Genomic DNA, 17550 nt, shown 5'->3' on the forward strand with positions numbered 1-17550 from the left:
TCTCTGCTGGATGGCTCCAGTGTGCACCTCTCAACAGCTCAGGAACATCTTTGGGGTCTCTTGTGTGTTTCATTCCCTGCACCCTCCCCCCCCCCCCCCCCCCCCACCCCGGGCAGTTGGGCATCCTGTCCTTCACTTCAGTGCCGACACCAGTTACCCTGCACGGCTGACACAGACCCTGCAGGTTGACTCAGTCCTCCAGCACTGCCCCTACGCCAGGTGCCAGGTGCAGGCGGGGTCCCCGGGCTACCTGTACTTCTGCCTGTCCAACTACAGATGTGGGGGGTTTCACCACCTTCACGCCCCTCCAGTTTGATAATTTGTTACAATGACTCGCAGGAGCCAAGGAAGTGCTGTACTTGGGTTATAGTTTTATTTTAAAGGACACAAAAGTCAGGAACCTCCGAAGCACAGGGCAAAACTGGCAGGGGGTACGGGCAGGGGGGCCTCCGTGTCCTTTTTGTGGTACCACTCTCCCAGCACGTCCACGTGTCCACCGATCTGGGAGCTCCCCTAGCCCTGGGTTTCGGAATTTTTAGCCAAGTTTCCTTACAGAGGCATGATTGCTTAAATCACGGGAGGTTGTTGATTGAGCTCAGTCCGTGGTCACTCTCCCCTCCCCAGAGGTGGGGCTGGGCAGGGGGAGGTGAGTTCCTGGGCATCAGGCTGCTATCCTGTGGCTCCTGAGGGGGCCTGCCAAAGGTCACATCATTAGCATATGCGCCGGAGTGGTCAGAGGGGCTCCTGAGGAATAACAGAAGACTTCCCATCACTCACAGAATTCCACATTTTAGGAGCTCCGTGCCAGCAACCCAGGACAAAAACCAAATATGTATGTTTTTATTATAACACATTGGGATTCTAGGAAATCATTGATTTCCTTTCTTAGTTTGGCAAGTTGGGGATTAGCTTAAGGGAGCAGGGGCAAGTGTGACCTTCCGGCCTTTGCCAAGTCTTGGAGGAATAGCACTCGGGAAGGGGATTTAGGGCTCTTGTTAGAGATTTTAGTTGTTCATTTAACCAGCCAGCCAGCCAGCCAGCCAGCCAGCCAACCAACCAACCAATCAACCCACCAACTTTATAGCATGCTAAGTCCTCGACTAGGAGCCTAGGAGCACAGGAGCCCAGGAGCCTGGAAGTGGTGGTCTGGGGGAGGCTGAGAGTACAAAGTTGAATTAAGCACAGTTCCTGCCCTGGAGGTTCCTGCCTTGCCAAGCTTTTCTTGGGGACCATGTCTTTCTGCTTTCCTTTACCCTTTTTTAGGATCGTGTTTCACTGATAGGACAGGCTTCTGGTGGAAAGGAATTCTGCACACCAGAGACACTGGGGAACAGGATCTCCAACGTGGAAGCCCTTGCTCCCCCTGCATGACTCCTGTGCCCTCCCTCACCTATGCTCCGGGTTGTCTTAGTCTCCTGAATCCTCATTAGCAGGAACGCGTCCATTTTTAGGAGTGATGAGTGGATGGAAAAATGTCACCAATCACTCATGACAGATGTCGCCAAAGCTTAATTAAGACCAGACAGTTTCAGCTCAGCGACTTTGTAGATGATGTCGGAAGAATGCTGGATCACAGAGCCAAGATTCAGGGTCCCAGCAAGATTCTGTAAGCAGTCTGTCTCACCTTTGTGGAAAGAGGCTCGCTCTGCAGTGTAAGGAATGCTACTTGTTTAAGATGCGGTTTCTGCCCTCATGGAGGTTATAATTACAAATTAAAAAATTTGTACATGAAAAGAAGATGAAGCGTGAAATTGTATTCACACTGCCTCTCTCGAGGGGAGTGGGAAGTGGAGAGAAAGGGAGAGAGACAGGGTTGGCGGGGGGGGGGGGGTGGAGACAGAAAGGGAGAGAGACAGACATAGGATTTTGGATTCTGTCCCTGGTCGCTCAGCCTCTCCCCCCCTCTCTGCTCAGGGAGACTGCGTCTGCCAAATGGGTCCTGGAAGAGGGTGTAGGGGGGTGAAGACATCAAGAACCTTAGGCTGGGGTTTCGGGAGAGATTCTAATGGGGAATTAGTCAAGGCTGGGCTGGAGAGGGAAACTGGCAAGGAGAGTGTGGTAGGAGGCATGAGAACCGAGGAGGGGAGCAGTGGGGAAAGGGTTTAAATGTTGGTATGGACTGTGAATTACATCCCTTTTGAGCTTCTAGAAGATTGCAGTGATTTTTCTGGAAAGGTTGGAATGCCTTTGGATTATTTTTGGTCTCTAGACTGCACTTTCTAAAGCGTGCAATAAGACAGATACTGGGCAATACGATATGCAGAGTAACTCCCAATTTAAACTGAGGCCAGCTACGCTATTGGAAAATATCCTGAGGATGCAGTGTAAATCTAATCATGCTACTCTTCGGCTTAAAACCGTTCAGCAGCTTTCGTTTGCACTCGAAGTGAAATCTCATCTCCTTACTGTGGCTTCAGGATAGGCCTCTGCCCACCCCTCCCAGGACAACTCAGGCCATTTTACTCACTCTGCTCTGGCCACGCTGGCCTTTCAGTTTCTGGGGCACTGTAAACTCAGCTTCTGCAGGGCTTTTGGACAGATTGTGTTCTCAGGCAGCAGTGCCTTGGTCCCTATTTCCACTTCTCTACTCTGCACAGTATGTTCTTCCTTATTCTTCAACTCTTGGCTTCAATCTCACCACCTAAAAGGCCCTCCCTCACTCCCCTCTGATCTAAAAGAAGTTACCTCGTGATTATTTCTTACGGTGCAGTGGGTTGAATGGTAGCACCCGAAAGGTAGGTCCTGGAAACTGTGAATGCAATCCTATTTGGAAAAAGGGCCTTTGAGGATGTAATTAAGTTAAGGATCTCAAAATGATATCATCCTGTATTATCTGGGTGGGCCCTAAATCCCAAGTGCCCTTATAGGAGACAAACAGAGGAGAGACGCAGAGGGAGAAGACGAGAAGGCATGAGGCCATATGACCATAGAGACCCTTTGCCAGAAGTGCCGTGAGCCAAGGAACACCTGTGGCCACCCCAAGATGAAAGAGGTAAGAGTGATTCTTCCCGAGAGCCTTTGGTGGGAGTGTGGCCCTGCAGACACTTTGCTTTCAGACTCCTGGCCTCTAGCACCGTGAGAGAATCAGTTTCTGTCACAGCACTTTGTCACAGCAGCCATGGTAAGCCCATACCCACAGCATCCTGTTCTTTTCCTTCGTATTGTTTATGCCGACTTAATTTCATCACCTCGCGGACTTGACGATCTGTTTATTACCTACCTGCAGCTCCCCCTCAACACTGAGAGACATTTATCGAATGAATGAAGACAAATAGCACATCTCACTCAGAATCGCTGAGGAAAGCATCTCCTTCCTGGAGAACCGCAGGCTCATGGAGGGTGGGAATGTGTGCTTCTCTAGTGCTTGACGTCACCTGACTTGCAGGTAAGGGCTGCAAGGGGTGTAACCATTCCCTCCGAAGTTGAGCCCGCTTTTAATTTGCCTTGCTAATCCTTTCTTTATGGAAAGGGAGGCAGTCAGCTTCCCAGTGGTCCCTGTCTAAACGACCCCGGACAGCAGTGTGAGACGGGGGCAGCCTAGCTCTGAGCGTGGAGGTGAAGTGCAGGGGGCCTGGGCACATCAGGTTCCGGCGGGATTCAGTGCCGAAGAAAACACATTCTTTGAAGAGAAGGGTAATTGCTGAAGGCTTTGTCTAATGTTGAGGCAGAGGGGATGGACCATTTGAACTGGTTTAGTATTCATGATAATATATGGTTCAGGACTCAATAAAAGGGTATAATTCTATTGAGGGATTCCACTGAGCTCATAAACCGCGGGAGTGTGGCTCGTCAGCAGAATGCAGAGATTGGGTTACCACGGAGCTTGTCAACAGGGACCACTCAGGGCTGTTGATCACTCCCAAGGAAGGATTATCATGGGACTCCTCTGGACTGCATGCCTAGAAAAAGCAGTGCCCAAATAGTTTAGTTAAATTGTGTGTGTGTCTGTGGTCCCAAAGTATACCAAGGATCGCAGTGGAACAAATGGTTTCATTACGTGGTATCTGTTAATGAAACTTATGCACAAAATTTTTTGTCTCTAAAGTCGCCATAAATGAGAAAGGGGGTATTTCCTGGAACTGTGGGCGAAACGACCTTTACCTTTATTTGGAATCAGGACAGCCAATGTGAAAGTGGCTTGGTATCGGGTAATAGGGAGTAGTGGGGACCACGGTCAGGTAGAAAGTACGTGTCTAGCTTAGACCTGGGGTTTGCCAAACAAGCCATCTCTGAAGCCAGTGTGAGGTATTAGTTCACATGTTTATCTTTCCTGTCGACCAAGGGTTCACAAACTACAGCCCGGGGGTCCAATCTGGCCTGCCTCTTGTTTCTGTAAATAAAGTTTTATTGGAACACAGCCATAGCCATTTTTTTTGTGTACCGTCTATATTTAGCACTTTTGAGCTATAGTGACAGAGCTGAGTAGTTGCACAAGATAGCAACTGGCCTTCAAAGCCTAGAATATTTATCATCTTTTTTTTTTTTTTACAGAAAAAATGAGCCAATTCTCGCATTAGACTATGTGCTTCTTGAGGGCAGCTTGGCACGTATTTTAAACTAAGAAATTATTTGTTTATTTTGAAGAAGAGGTGTTATATTTTCTATGGCAGGTACGCTGGGTTGTTTGCCCAACAGCCATGCCCCCTTCTTTGCTAACAGAGGCAGCCATGAGCTTTAGGGGTAGTGGATGGGCTTCTCCCTAGCCCCCAGAGGGTGAACTTTGATTAGTTCAAGCCAACTGTGGTTATCCCCTCCTCTTCCTAGTTCTATGGTTTAGGCATTGGCCTGTGATGGGATTGTGGCCAGTGAGATGTGGGGAAACACAGGCTTCCCCCACGATGGAAGTCTGCTGGGGGTTAAGGGATGGTTTCACATTCTTAAAAAGGGACCCAAGGAGTGCCATGTTTCCTTCCTTTGCCTTTGGACCTTCTTGAGGGAGGCTGATGCTTACACCGGCTGTACCACTGGCCAAAGCCAAAAGCCAAAGGTGAGGATCGCAGGGTGAAAATAGCATGTGGGTTCTCAATGCATAATGAAAACCAAATGAACCAATCCAGGATCTGTCCTACTTTGCATGCACGTACATGTGTGTGTGTGTGTGTGTGTGTGTGTGTGTGTGTGTGTGTGTGTGTGTATAAATGTCTTTCTTGCTTATTCACTTTCAATTGGGTTGATCCAAAAACTAACATCCTAAAAAATTACAAATGTTATGTTGTTGGACCTGCCTACTCTTTCTTTGGGATTTCTAACTTCCAAGTCTGTCTACTAGGAAAGGTTCCTGTAGATTTTATGAAAATGTTCTTCTGATGTTGTTTTATTTTTCATTTAGAACCTTACTCCATCAGGAATTCATTTTTTCATATGGTACGAAGTAAAGGTTTTTTGTTTTTTGTCTGGATAGAGAAATATATTTTTTTGAGTGTATATTAGTGAATAAAATCCAGTGTGCTTATTGAAGTTTCATAAAGATGGTATGTTATTTTCTACACTGGAAACTTATATGACAAGACTGGTTTCTCATAGATACCTTCTTAGAAAATGGCTAACGTGGGGCACCTGGGTGGCTCAGTTGGTTGAGTGTCTGACTTCGGCTCAGGTCATGATCTCACAGCTCGTGAGTTCGAGCCCTGCGTCAGGCTGTGTGCTGACAGCTCAGAGCCTGGAGCCTGCTTCTGCTTCTGTGTCTCCCTCTCTCTTCCCCTAACCCACTTGCATTCCGTCTCTGTCTCTCTCAAAAATAAATAAACATTAAAAAAAAGAAAATGGCTAACTTAATTGATGCATTTAAGGGTGATACTGCTGTAACTAGAGTAATTGTGAATTCCTAACAAATAACTTAGAGAAACTGAAGATCTTTGCCAGAAGTTATCAGTTTTAAGACAAACTATATCATGTAAGGGAAACACCAGCCCTGTTAAGTATATCTAATCTGGCCCATCCCAAGGAAAGGTGTTGGGTTATTTCCTGGTGCTGATTAGGAATGTTGAAAGAAAGAAGTCAGAGTGAAAATTTATCAGCATCTTGCACTGACTCGAAGGAAACAGTTGGATTTTGAACTGCAGAAGATCCTCATATCTGAAGATAATTGGTGCTGGGAAACAGCATTTCAAGTAAATTCGCTCAAAAACGGGGCCAACGTTTACTGAATCCAAAACATGCAAGCCAACAAAAACCCCTTGACCGGTCAATGAATTCAAACAATAACTAGAAGATATTTGCAATACACACAACCAAAGATTAGTATCAAGAATGTAAAAAGGATACCTGCAAATCAACAAGAACAGGAACTAGAAATGTGGGCAAAGATTGCAAACAGACTTTTTAGAAGAGAGAGCACAAGAAGCCGATACATTTGTGAATTCTTACTCGTATTGTTAGGCTCAGGTAAATTCAGATCAAGACCTCAAGGAGATTTCCCCCTCCTGCCCATTTAATTGGGGAAGATGTACCATACACTTAACCAAATTTAGTTTATAATTGCCACTGTGCACTGACTCTTAGGACATGCAAAGTAAGAGTCAAATGTTGATTTTTTTTTTTTTTTGGATGTAATGTTTTTAAGACCATAAGATGTACAATTTTTTTTTTTAAATTGGAAGATAGCAGTTCGTAAGAGTCGTCTTATAACAAGGACGGGTGTTGACAAAAATATTTGAGGACATCAAATTCTGATGTTTAAATCATTCTTTTTAAAAACTTATTTTAGCATCATCCCTTGCAGACTTTTCCTTCTGAGTTATAGCCGGGCTAACTTTGGCCAGATCCTCCTTTGCCAACAGCCCCGCATTTGATTTAAGCAGCTGTCCACCATCACTCTTCTGGAATTCATGACTTTCTGCATCTTTGTCAGTGTCGCTTTGCAATCGGTTGGCAGCGAAATGATGTGGCATTGTAAGGCCTTTGCAGTTTCCCTGGGAGACTGACAAAGAATTTGACTTAACCATTGATAAGATTGGGAGGGTGGGAGAAGGTTGGCAGCCGGAGTGGTTTACAGTGGCTTTTGTCTTTCCAGCAATCATTTCCCCCTTTTTGGAAATAGCACCCTGATTTTCATGGGGAGACTTACTGTCTCCCAGCTCCTAGTCCATATGGTTTGACTGAAGCTGCTCCTACCTTTAACTCCAGGGATGAGCATGTGCCTCAGGCCTGGCCAGTCAGAACGCTGACATTGCCCTGGGCACATTGATTGGTTCAGGGATGGGCATGTGACTGAAACCAGGCCAATGAAATTCTGTTCAGTGACTTAAAAAACATTTTTTTAAATGTTTATTTTTGAGAGAGAGAGCATGAGCAGGGAAGGGACAGAGAGAGAGGGAGACACAGAATCCGAAGCAGGCTCCAGGCTCCGAGCCGTCAGTACAGAGCTCAATGCAGGGCTCAAACTCATGAACTGCAAGATCATGACCTGAGCCAAAGTTGGATGCTTAACCAACTGAGCCACCCAGGCGCCCCTCCATTCGGGGACTTTTGATGGAACCTTTGGAAAAGAGGGTGTTCCTTTCTCCTGGGTTGCTCAGCTGCTGGAGTATAAGCCTCCACATGCTGTGGCCACTTTGCTGCCACTTGGAGAAAGCAGATCTGAGAATAGAGCCAACAAGAAGCAGAATGCTGTCACAGAGGCAGATAGTTTCTTCTTGACATTTTTTTGGGAACTTCAAGAGGTTTTCATTTCTATTTTTCATGTTAAGTTGTATGAGTCGGATTTCTTTCACTGGCCCTCAAGAGAAGCTGGTGGACACACAGGATGGCAGAATTTGGATTAGAGCACACATTTCTTAGTCCTAATTGACCGCTTTCTCCACTGCACTTGGGTGCTTCCCCCAGAGTCCCTCGTTCAGTTTACACAGTTTCTGGATTTGTGGTCTAGTGAGAGGTGATGTTATCACATATGGAAGAAATTGCCATCTATGCTGAGGGAACCCTTCCCGCATCAGCCCAGCCAGTTATCTGGGAACACATTTGTTTCATGGAATGGTGGACCACACTTCACTCCCCCTTGGCAGGCTCGTGTAATACCTTCAGAATGAGACTGTATAGTAGAAAGTTACTGGGAACCAGAGCTGGCATGGAAAAATGTAGGCCTTTGAAGAAGTTTAGAGGAAGTGGTGTTTGGGTCTCACTTCAGCTGACATGTGCTCAGTAAGAATCAGGGAAACATGATGTGTGTTTTTTTTTTTTTCCCTCTTCTTCTGGCACAGATTCTGTGCCACTAAACATGGCCCAAAATGATAGTTGTAGGTTTGGAAAGAAAATAAGCCATTTGACAGAAGACCAGCTGCTTCTGTCATACGAAGTGCTGAAGAGTAAAGTGTAGGACATTAGGGTGTATGTATCAGACAGGTTGGGCTAGGTTTTGCTGCCGTAACAAAGAACCCCTAAATCCCAGGGGCTTTTAACAACAAAGGTTTATTTCTTTCTCACACTACACGTCCATCGTGGGTTGGCAAGGGCACCCAGGCTGCTGGAGCAGCCACCCTCATCTACACTATGGTCAGTCACCGTCCCAGATGGGAAGAGAACAATTAATTAAAGGACATGTGTCACGTTCACTCAAATCACGGGCCAGACCTAGGCTCCATCCAACCATCAGGGGACCAGGAAGTACAATCCGTGTGTTCAAAGGGGAGAACTGGAAATAATTGGGTGAACAGCACTAATGATGTCCATGGTAGCTAAATTCCAGCCTTGTCTTTGCTGGATGGGGGGAAGAGAATGTTGAGAGGGAATAAAAAGGGTTCCAGTCCTGTGGAGGTAGGTGAGGGGAGGGTGGGGGATGCTGGGGTGGAATGAACGGGCCTCAGGGTCGTGTAAGTGTGGGATATGGTCTGCTGAACCTTAAGTTACCATTTGTTGCTTAAAAATTACAGCATTTCACACCTCACCCCAGACTGGGCTGAATTAGAATCTGCGTTTTAACAAGAGTCCCCAGGCAATTTGTATGCACAGAGTTTGAAAAGTCTGACATGGGTAATAACAGAGTATTTTAGGTGGCATATGGACATATTTTGTCTTGGTAAGTATTAAAGGCATATTTGTTTTGATAATAGTTGATAGTTATTTGTATTATTAACGTTCTTTCCATGCCTTCACCCCAGCCATCCCTGCCCTTGCCCAGCTCCCTGTCTGCTCACAGAGCCACCTGTGACCAGCCTCCTAGTAGTCACAGGTAGGAGAGGACAGGAAAAAGACACACCTGGGGTCTGCTCATGGAAAGGGAAACGGCCATTCAAGTTCAAACTATCTGGATGGGAGGGGAATTTATCTGGAAATATTCAGCCTTATAAATAATTAGGAGGATCCTGAATCAGCTAGCCAGTTTCCTCATTTTCCTAGTCACTGTGTTTGCACATATGTGTATAGAGTCTCAAAATTCTCTCCATTAAAGGTTATCAAACTAAAATAGAAAATCTCAAATGAAAGCAGTGAAGTGCAAGATATTCCTCTGCTAGTTTCCCCTTCTAAGCTGATCCATTAAAGACAGCGTCTGAGTCCTTAATGGTGGGTCATGGAACTATATAAGTTGCTGCCTTTTTTAATTATCCTTAATGTGGTAATGTCCCCCCCCCCCCCCCAATGACCATGTCCTGATCCCCTAAACCCATGACTATGTTACGTTACGTGGCAAAAATGACTTCGTAGGTGTGATTGAGAATCTTGAGATGGGAAGATTATCCTAGTTTATCGAGATGGGCCCAGGAGACACAAAGATTCTTATAAGAGGGAGGCAAGGGTCAAAGGCAGAGAGATGTGATAGTGGGAGCAGATGTTGCTGTACTGGCTTTGAAGGCGGAAGAAGAGGCCACTAGCCAAGAAATGCAGGAAGCCTCTAGAAGCCGGAAAAGACAAGGAAACAGAATTTCCCCCTTAGAGCCTCCAGAAGGGACACAGATTTTAGTATATGTGCTGCCGAAGCGAGCACAAGAAGGGACACAGATTTGATGACACCTTGATTTTAGCCACGTAAGACTCAATTTGGACTTCTACCTTCCAGTATTTCTAGATAAGACGTTTGGATTATGTTAAGCCCCCAAGTTTGTGGTGCTTTGTTAGAGTGGCAAGAGGAAGGCAGTCCACCTCAACCCCCACTGCAGGGGCAGGGGAGTGGATGCAGACTGTAGCAGCCCATGGGGACAGCCACAGGGCCACCTTCTCAATTAAGACCCACAGATGGCCATTATCCCATGAGCCAAGCTCCCACCCCCACCCGCACAAAAAAAACCCCCGTGCAGTCAAGTGCTCCTCACAAGGAAAATTCACTTTAGTACATACGCCCATTTTAATACTGTAGATGCCCGTCTAGGTGATGGACAGGCTGGGCCAAAACATATCTCCTTTTCAAAGATCCCGTTAGCAAAAAATAACCTTTTAAATCACTCCCACAGTGATGTCCAATGTGACAAGTTGGCCCTGGCTGAGGGGGGAAGAAGGGGGGGGGTCCCATGTTCCCACCCCAAATCTAAGTAGGATTTTGTGCGTTCAGAGAGAAGTATGTATGGTGGCTTCCTTAGAATTCCCCCAATTCTCCTCGTCCCACTTTGCATTTTATTTTTAAATTTTAACAATGTGTGTGTGTGTGTGTGTGTGTGTGTGTGTGTTTTCCCATGCACCCAGAGGCTGAAGGTCATTTATTTCCTGCTTTCCAACAATAGTATTAGATTCATTTGAAATTAACTCACACATCCTACTTTTGTTCCTTGCAGTATACCAAGCAAAGTGGTGTGCTGGGGCTTTTTCCGCGCAGAGATCCAAGTTTGTTTTCCCACTGTGTCCCTCTCAGTTGTGTGACTTTGAGTAAGCCACCCTAGTGCCCAGAGCCTTGTTTTCCTCATCTGTGAAACGGGAGGGTCAGTTCCAAATTCTAAGGGCTGCTGTGAGGATTAAGTTAGTAAAGAACCTGTAGAGAAAGCCCCCACATCAGTGTTGAACTGATGGTGCTCAATAAGTAGTAACTCTTGTGGCCCTTTCCTCCTAAATTACATGCGGCGATCTCATCGTGTAGTTTTAACTTAAGAGATGGGACGTTTTTTTTGAGATTTTCCCCTGGATTCCTAGGCACAGTGGTCTCTTACTGTGCCGCCCCTGCCCTCCGCTGTCCTTGTGTCCCATGGTGGGCATTGTTGGCTGAGTAGCCACCGTCTACTCTTCCTTCCTCCACTGCAACAGAACTGTGTTTTTGGTTTCCACTTCTCCCTGGAGGAAAATCCGAGCCCATCCCCATCCCAAGGGCCTGATTGACGTAGGATGATTCCCAGTAATTGGTTCAGGGACTTGGATTCGAACCAGAGATCATGTGGCATTGCCTCAGCAACAGTTACTGGGTCAGGATGGGTATGTAGCCAAAGCTGGAGTGAGATACGACATCCTCCCTCTCTCCCCTGATAAAACAAGTGAACAAGGTCTTCTGCTGCAAGAAGTTGCTGCACAGAGACGTTCGGATAGAGCCCTGATCATACCATACCTGAAGCCCACACCATCTCTTGACTCCCTATTACAAGAGATAGGGTGTCTTCTAATTGTTCAATCAGTTTGCCTCAGGGTCAAGCTAGAGGACTCTCCATGGAAGAAATTTTCTCCTCTATGTAAGTGGGCACGTGCTGTGCAAAAAGCACTATTCTCCGCATTGTTCCGAGCCTACGGAGCCCCCTTTAAGGGGTTGGGGAAGGGCTGACAACTACAAGGCTAGGTGAGTTTAACAAAAAGATCTACACTAAGGATTATGCTTTCTTCTCACCAAGGGGACGAGTCCATTAAAGATGGGATGATGACAGAGCCGCGGCTTCAATGGGAAGGGACATGAGACACTAATTGACCCCATTCCACCAGAAACCTAAGTCCGCTCTGAGAAGCAGCATGGCTCTGAGAGGCAACATGGCTTGGTGGGAAGAATCATTCAGAATCCGGACTCTGATCTGGGTGTGGACCCTCACTACCCCACACCCTCGTTGTGTACCTTTGGACAGGCCATTCATTCTGTCTGATTTACCATTTATTGAATGTCTTTGAGTGCCTCTGTGTGCTGTTCCAAGTGCTTTCTGTGGATTAGCTCACTTATCTTCCTGCCCACAAAGTGGGTATGTTTAACTAAGAGGGAAATGGGCTCAGAGAAAAGAATAACTCACCCAGAATCAGAGTAGCAAGCAGTGATGCTGGGATTTGAGCCCAGACAGTGGGACACCAGGGACATGTGGTCAGTTCCAACCACCATATTTACTCCCTCCAAGCTTCGGAGAAGCAGGAGCGGCTGGTTCCATCCAGCACGGAAGCTGAGGTCAAGTGCTCCTCCATTCTTTTATTTTTAACTCACTTCTATAGACATTCCCAGTGCTATGAAAATTTGCCCTCAGCTTTCTGTTTTATAGCATGAAACATCTATCTGCTAGTGATCTCCTAAGTCAGGAATGGGAGGGACACAGAAAGTTGAGCTTCCCTGCAGTTACACTTCCCCTTTTCCATTAACACCTTTAAGTAAGACCTGCATGCCCTCAGCAACAGAGAACTTGCCCTTGGAGCCCCCTGGTGAGGCTGGGAGACCAAGCTCTCTCTTTAGAGACTCTGGCTTCCCATGCATCTCATGTGCCTGGTCAGTCCCAAGCACCATTCTGTTCTCTGGCTCTGGAGCTGACCACAGCCCGCTAGCCCCATGCCGTAGACCGGCAAACTGAGTCCCACACCTGCCAGTGAAGCCCCAGCCAGGTCAGCATCTCCAACTGGAAAACAAGACCTAGAGATGCTGGGCCTGCCCTCACCAGCTTCCGGCCAGTCATTTGATCTGGGTCCCATGTTTTCATCAAATAAATGGAATGGATGATAGAAGTCTGCCCTCCTCACACTGTGTAAGGAGGACTGTATGTGTGAAAGCACTTTGTAGACCACAAAGTGTTCTATGGATATGATGCTTGCCTGCCTAGTAGGAAGTAATATGGCCATTTCAAATTCCTTCTCCTCATTTTCCTGCATCTTGGAAAAAAGGGCAACAGAAAGTTGCCACCAGATCTGTGTAAGACCGCAGAATCACAGTGGTAAAGGTACGGGCCCTGGGGTTCCACGGCGTCAGGCCTCTGACACTCACCAGATGAGCGATGCTTGTGCACGCGGTTACATTGACTTCTTGAGTTTGTGTGGCTCTGTTGAGACACAGGTTGTGTTCTTTCCAGCTGCACTTGAACCTGAGAGGATATAGGCTGCTGTGGCTGCAGACATCTTGTGACCATGAGGGGAGAGTTTATCTGAGAATGGAACCACCCTAGAGGGAGGAGAGACTAGAGAGAGAGAGAGAGAGAGAGAGAGAGAGAGAGAGAGAGGCTGAGACTCTAGGGCCTGTCAGTGCCATTGAGTCTCTAGATCGAGCTGTACCTGAGGCTGGTACTCTGCTGGACTTTGCAGTTCTGTGAACTAAGTTTGAGCTAAAATTTTCTATCTTTGGCAAGAGTTCTAGCTGACACAAACACAGTGATGGAGGGAGAGAGGCTCGTGATATCTGTCACTTATTGAGTGTTTACTACACTCTGTCAGGAAGGTTTGGTGTTTTCTCTGTAGTTGATCGAGGCCACCTTTGCCCGCAGGCTCTTGTGTGTGAGCTCAACCAGTGGGACCGTGGACGTTCAGTCTGGGAGGAAAACCCACAAGATATTTTCACATCCATTGTCTTCCTACATTTAGAAGCTGCTGCTGATTTTCCATAGTGCAGTACAGTGATACGGGATTAATTTGGTAATTAAATGTTTGCTGCCGGGAATGAATAAATTGTCCTTCGTGGCTAGATTTTTTTCGTCTCACTTTGAATTTGGAGAAGCAAGACGCCTGCCTGTTGTGGCACTCGCTTCCACTTTGCAACTGCGTATAATATATGCTGACAGTGTTTCCCCACTTGTATTCTCTGGGAAGATGTTATTTACTGTCCCTGATGGTAGAGGAAGAAAAATTAGGTCATCGCCTCACACACATCTTTCTTAAACCATCCCAAGCACGTGCTTCATTAGGCAGGGACGCATTTTCGGGAGAGGCGTTTTTTCCTCTGACTTTTTTCCTGACTTTTTTTTTTTTTTTTTCTGTTCTAGACCAACTTTTCTCCAAGACCGCTGTGTTCTCAAATGTTTGCAGATAGCGTTCTGAAATGATGTCGGATATGTTCCTTGTTCTTTTATGAAGTACGCGACCCGCAGCCTTGGGTTCAGCTATGACATCATCACATTTTAGAAAGTCCTCAAGTCATTTAACCTCTGACGCGTTGACTCTTGGCACCTCTTCTGTTTCTTGCCTTTGGAGGCCATCTCCGAGCTGTCCCCATGGCCTGCCCCCTCCCACCTAGGACCCTCTCCAGCATGCCCAGGGTTTGCCCTGCACCTCCCACACAGCATGGACGGGCGGGCTTGTGTGTGTGAACTCTTTTGAAATCTGTCACGTCCTATACTGGTGTTTCGTGGATGACGCTTTATCAAAAGTCACTGGTCTACCTCCTTACTACCAAGTTATATCAATGTAGTGTTAAACTTTTTGTTTTCAGTTTGGGGGAAATCATTTGCAATAATTTACTTTTTCTTTTTTTTTATTATTTTATTTTATTTTATTTTTTTTAATAATTTACTTTTTCTAAACAAATACATAGGACATCAGAATGTGTTTTTTGGCTCTTAGTGTACCCTAAAATAGAATAGAACTTTCATCCTCTCTGAAAAAAAAAATCATGGTGCATGAAGATCAGCCAGTGCCTATGATCAGTCCTTATCATATGCAACCTGTATTCTCAAAATATTTTACTCAGGGCGGGGGACACTGAGTGAGCACATATATGTAGATTTTTGAGTTCAGCAAATAGGGGTCAGATCCAAGGGCCTTACTTAGGAACTGCGGGACTTTGGGCAAAATACTCCATATCCTGGGCCTCAGTTTCTCTCCTCCATAAAATGAGGAAAATAGTAACTCTGTGAAAGGGATGAAGAATAATTTAAGTATCTGAGACATAAGAGGTACTCATCAAGTGATAGCTGCTTTAATTATTGTCCTCCCTTGTGACTTCTTCCCCTACGTGAGGCTCCCAAAGGAACCTGGATATTGGCGTTAAGCTTAAGATGGGGAAGCAGGGGTAAAAGGTAACATGATGCCCAGGTACACTTTGCGTTAAGCAATACTTTGTGAAAATTAAGACTCAAAAGCAAAAACATAGTGAAAGGAGAGTGAAAGCAGTCATTTGCTTTCAGAAAGATTCTCCGTGAAGCTGTAAACTTCCCTGATTTATTTAAAATGTGAGTTCATTTTCGTGCCACTTCTGGGAATGTATTCTAGACATCTGGGGTCTGTTCTCCAGGACAGACCTGGGCCCAGAAGAGACTGGGGTTCTGTTGAACAAGCAGATTTAAGGTAGAAGTCAGGGTACCACTGGCTCATGGGAGGAGACAGAAGAACCGAAAGGATCTGGAGGGAAGAGGGAAGAGGAGAGGGTCTGGAGGGGCCTCAGCCTTGGAAAGCAGGGGCATCTCTGTGGGAGACCCCTTAGGAGGAGGGTCTGTAGTGGGGCAGGAGATGGAAAGGAGAGGACATGAGAGAGGGGGCCTTGTGGCTGTATGAGAAAGGCCACACACAAATGGTTAAAATATTGCTTACTTCTATTATATCATGAAAAAAACGGCAGTGACCAGAGCTGCCTGGATTAGGAAGAAAGGGTGTAATTCCATCTTGGGGCTTCTGGTGAGTTGAGCTTGTGGTTCTGTGGTTTATGATGTCACCAGAACCCCTGGCTGGAGTCACAGCCTTTTAATTTACAACTTGGTAAATGGGGAGGCCGAGGGTCCATCATGCCTGCTGGAAATGTGGTGAGGACCCAAGGGTCGAGGTTGGCCTGGGAGGTCAAGTTCCAGATGCCGGCCCCTTCTTCCCTTAGTGGGGAGTCTTGGTTAAGCTGCTTTTCTTGTTCTGTCCTCTGTTTCTTCTCTCCCTTTCTCCCCATCCCTCCCTCCTCATTTCCCCAAGTTGCACAGCTTCATTTTCCCATGATTTATTTTATAAAAAGCCCAAGTTAGCCAGATTCCTCTGGCCTTCCTGCTCATTAAACTCACAGTTCAAACCTTTCTATCCGAAAGCCTACCCCAGAAAGGCTCAAATGTGACATCTCTGACTTTTGAGGGAAGAACCCTACTGTGAATTGGGTGGCTCCCTTCTGTCTTCTGTTCTGCCTCCAGCCTCCCACGTACTCATCCATGTCAAGGTCAGGAAGTGATGGTTTAGCCTCAGCAGATGCCTGTGGCCTCCTCAAGCATGGCGACATGTTGGTCCCTGAGTGCCTTTGGTTATCCTAGTTCCTCAGCCTCCCTTTATCCTTCAGCCCGTAACAGAAGCTTACTGGATATTTATTATTGGCAGGATATGCTAGGGTGAGATCTGGGGACGTAGCAGAAAACAAGATAGAGATGATTGCTGTTCTCATGAAGCTCCACCTGCCTGCCCGACACCTGCCATTTTGGGGTCACAGAGATCTCAGAGTTAGCATGTCTCAGCCCTTGTCTCCAGATCTCCTCCTCGGGGGCTCCCTATTCAGTTTCTGCCACTATCATTGCCTAGTTACTCAAGCCATTCACCTAGGAGTGTCCTGCCCAATTTCTCCTTTTCCCTCATCCCCTGCCTCCAGTCCATTCCGTTAGCTGGTCTGGCCCATGCTATCTCCCAGTGAGAACTGTTCTGGACCACTTCTCTCCACCTCACTGACGTCGTTTGATTCTACCAGCTCTTAACAATTGCAACAGCATCCTGGTGGCACTTCCCACTTTTTTAAAAATTGTTTTTTCTAACCCAGGAGTTCTCCAAGTGGGGTCCCCCCACCAAGGAAGTGTTAGACATGCATATTCATGGGCCTCCCCCAGACCTATTGTGTCAGAATCTCCAGGGGTGGGGCCCAGCAATCTTGAGTTTGACAGACACCCCAGGTTATTTTGATACAAGCTCACATTTCAGAGTGTCCTCAGTCCATTTGTCAACCAGGCGAGGCACTTGGAACTTTTTAGTGCATTCTCTTATTTACTTTCATTTTACAGGTGAAGGGACTGAGGCCTGATCTTGGAGGGTAAATTGAGCTGTAGCACGTCCAGCTGAGGACCCTGGCTGAGCTTCCCATTATCCTTTCCCACAGCCTGTAAGATGCCATCCCATCTGGCCCCAGTCTCTCTCCCCAGCCTTCCCTTGAGCAACACTGTTCCTTGGACTCGCTCGTTTTAAGACATTCTAATCTTTTAGTTTCAGGGACACACAGTTCCCTTTCCAGCCTCAGGGCCTTTTCACACACTGTTCCCTCTGCCCGGATCCCTCACTGTCCCGTTAGTTTACATGGATAGCACCTTCGCTTCATCATTCGTCCCAGCAAAAATGTCACCTCCTCAGAAAGACTGCCCCTGACTGTCTTAAAATAGGTTTCCCTGGTATTCTCCATTTTAATTCCTTACGTGTCTCCACACGGCACGCACAATTAGTAATAACTTTATTCATTCACGTATTTTTACGTCTCCTCCCCTGGGAAGTGAGCTCCTTGGGGACAGGAGCTGTGTCTATTCACCACAAATTCCT

The 17550-nt window shown here is 46.6% G+C and overlaps 2 long non-coding RNA genes across 8 annotated transcripts in view; both read left to right on the plus strand.

Annotated features, from left to right (window-relative positions):
- Positions 1-17550, plus strand: part of LOC131508526 (uncharacterized) — a 384833-nt gene that overhangs the window by 27016 nt on the left and 340267 nt on the right. The gene's annotated exons all lie outside the window — the stretch shown is intronic.
- LOC131508586 (uncharacterized) lies at positions 15211-17205 on the plus strand. Its single transcript, XR_009260061.1, has 2 exons — positions 15211-15809; positions 17025-17205. It is a non-coding gene; the product is annotated as an uncharacterized LOC131508586 (long non-coding RNA).

Source organism: Neofelis nebulosa, chromosome 1, assembly GCF_028018385.1.
Source record: "Neofelis nebulosa isolate mNeoNeb1 chromosome 1, mNeoNeb1.pri, whole genome shotgun sequence".
NCBI lineage: Eukaryota > Metazoa > Chordata > Mammalia > Carnivora > Felidae > Neofelis > Neofelis nebulosa.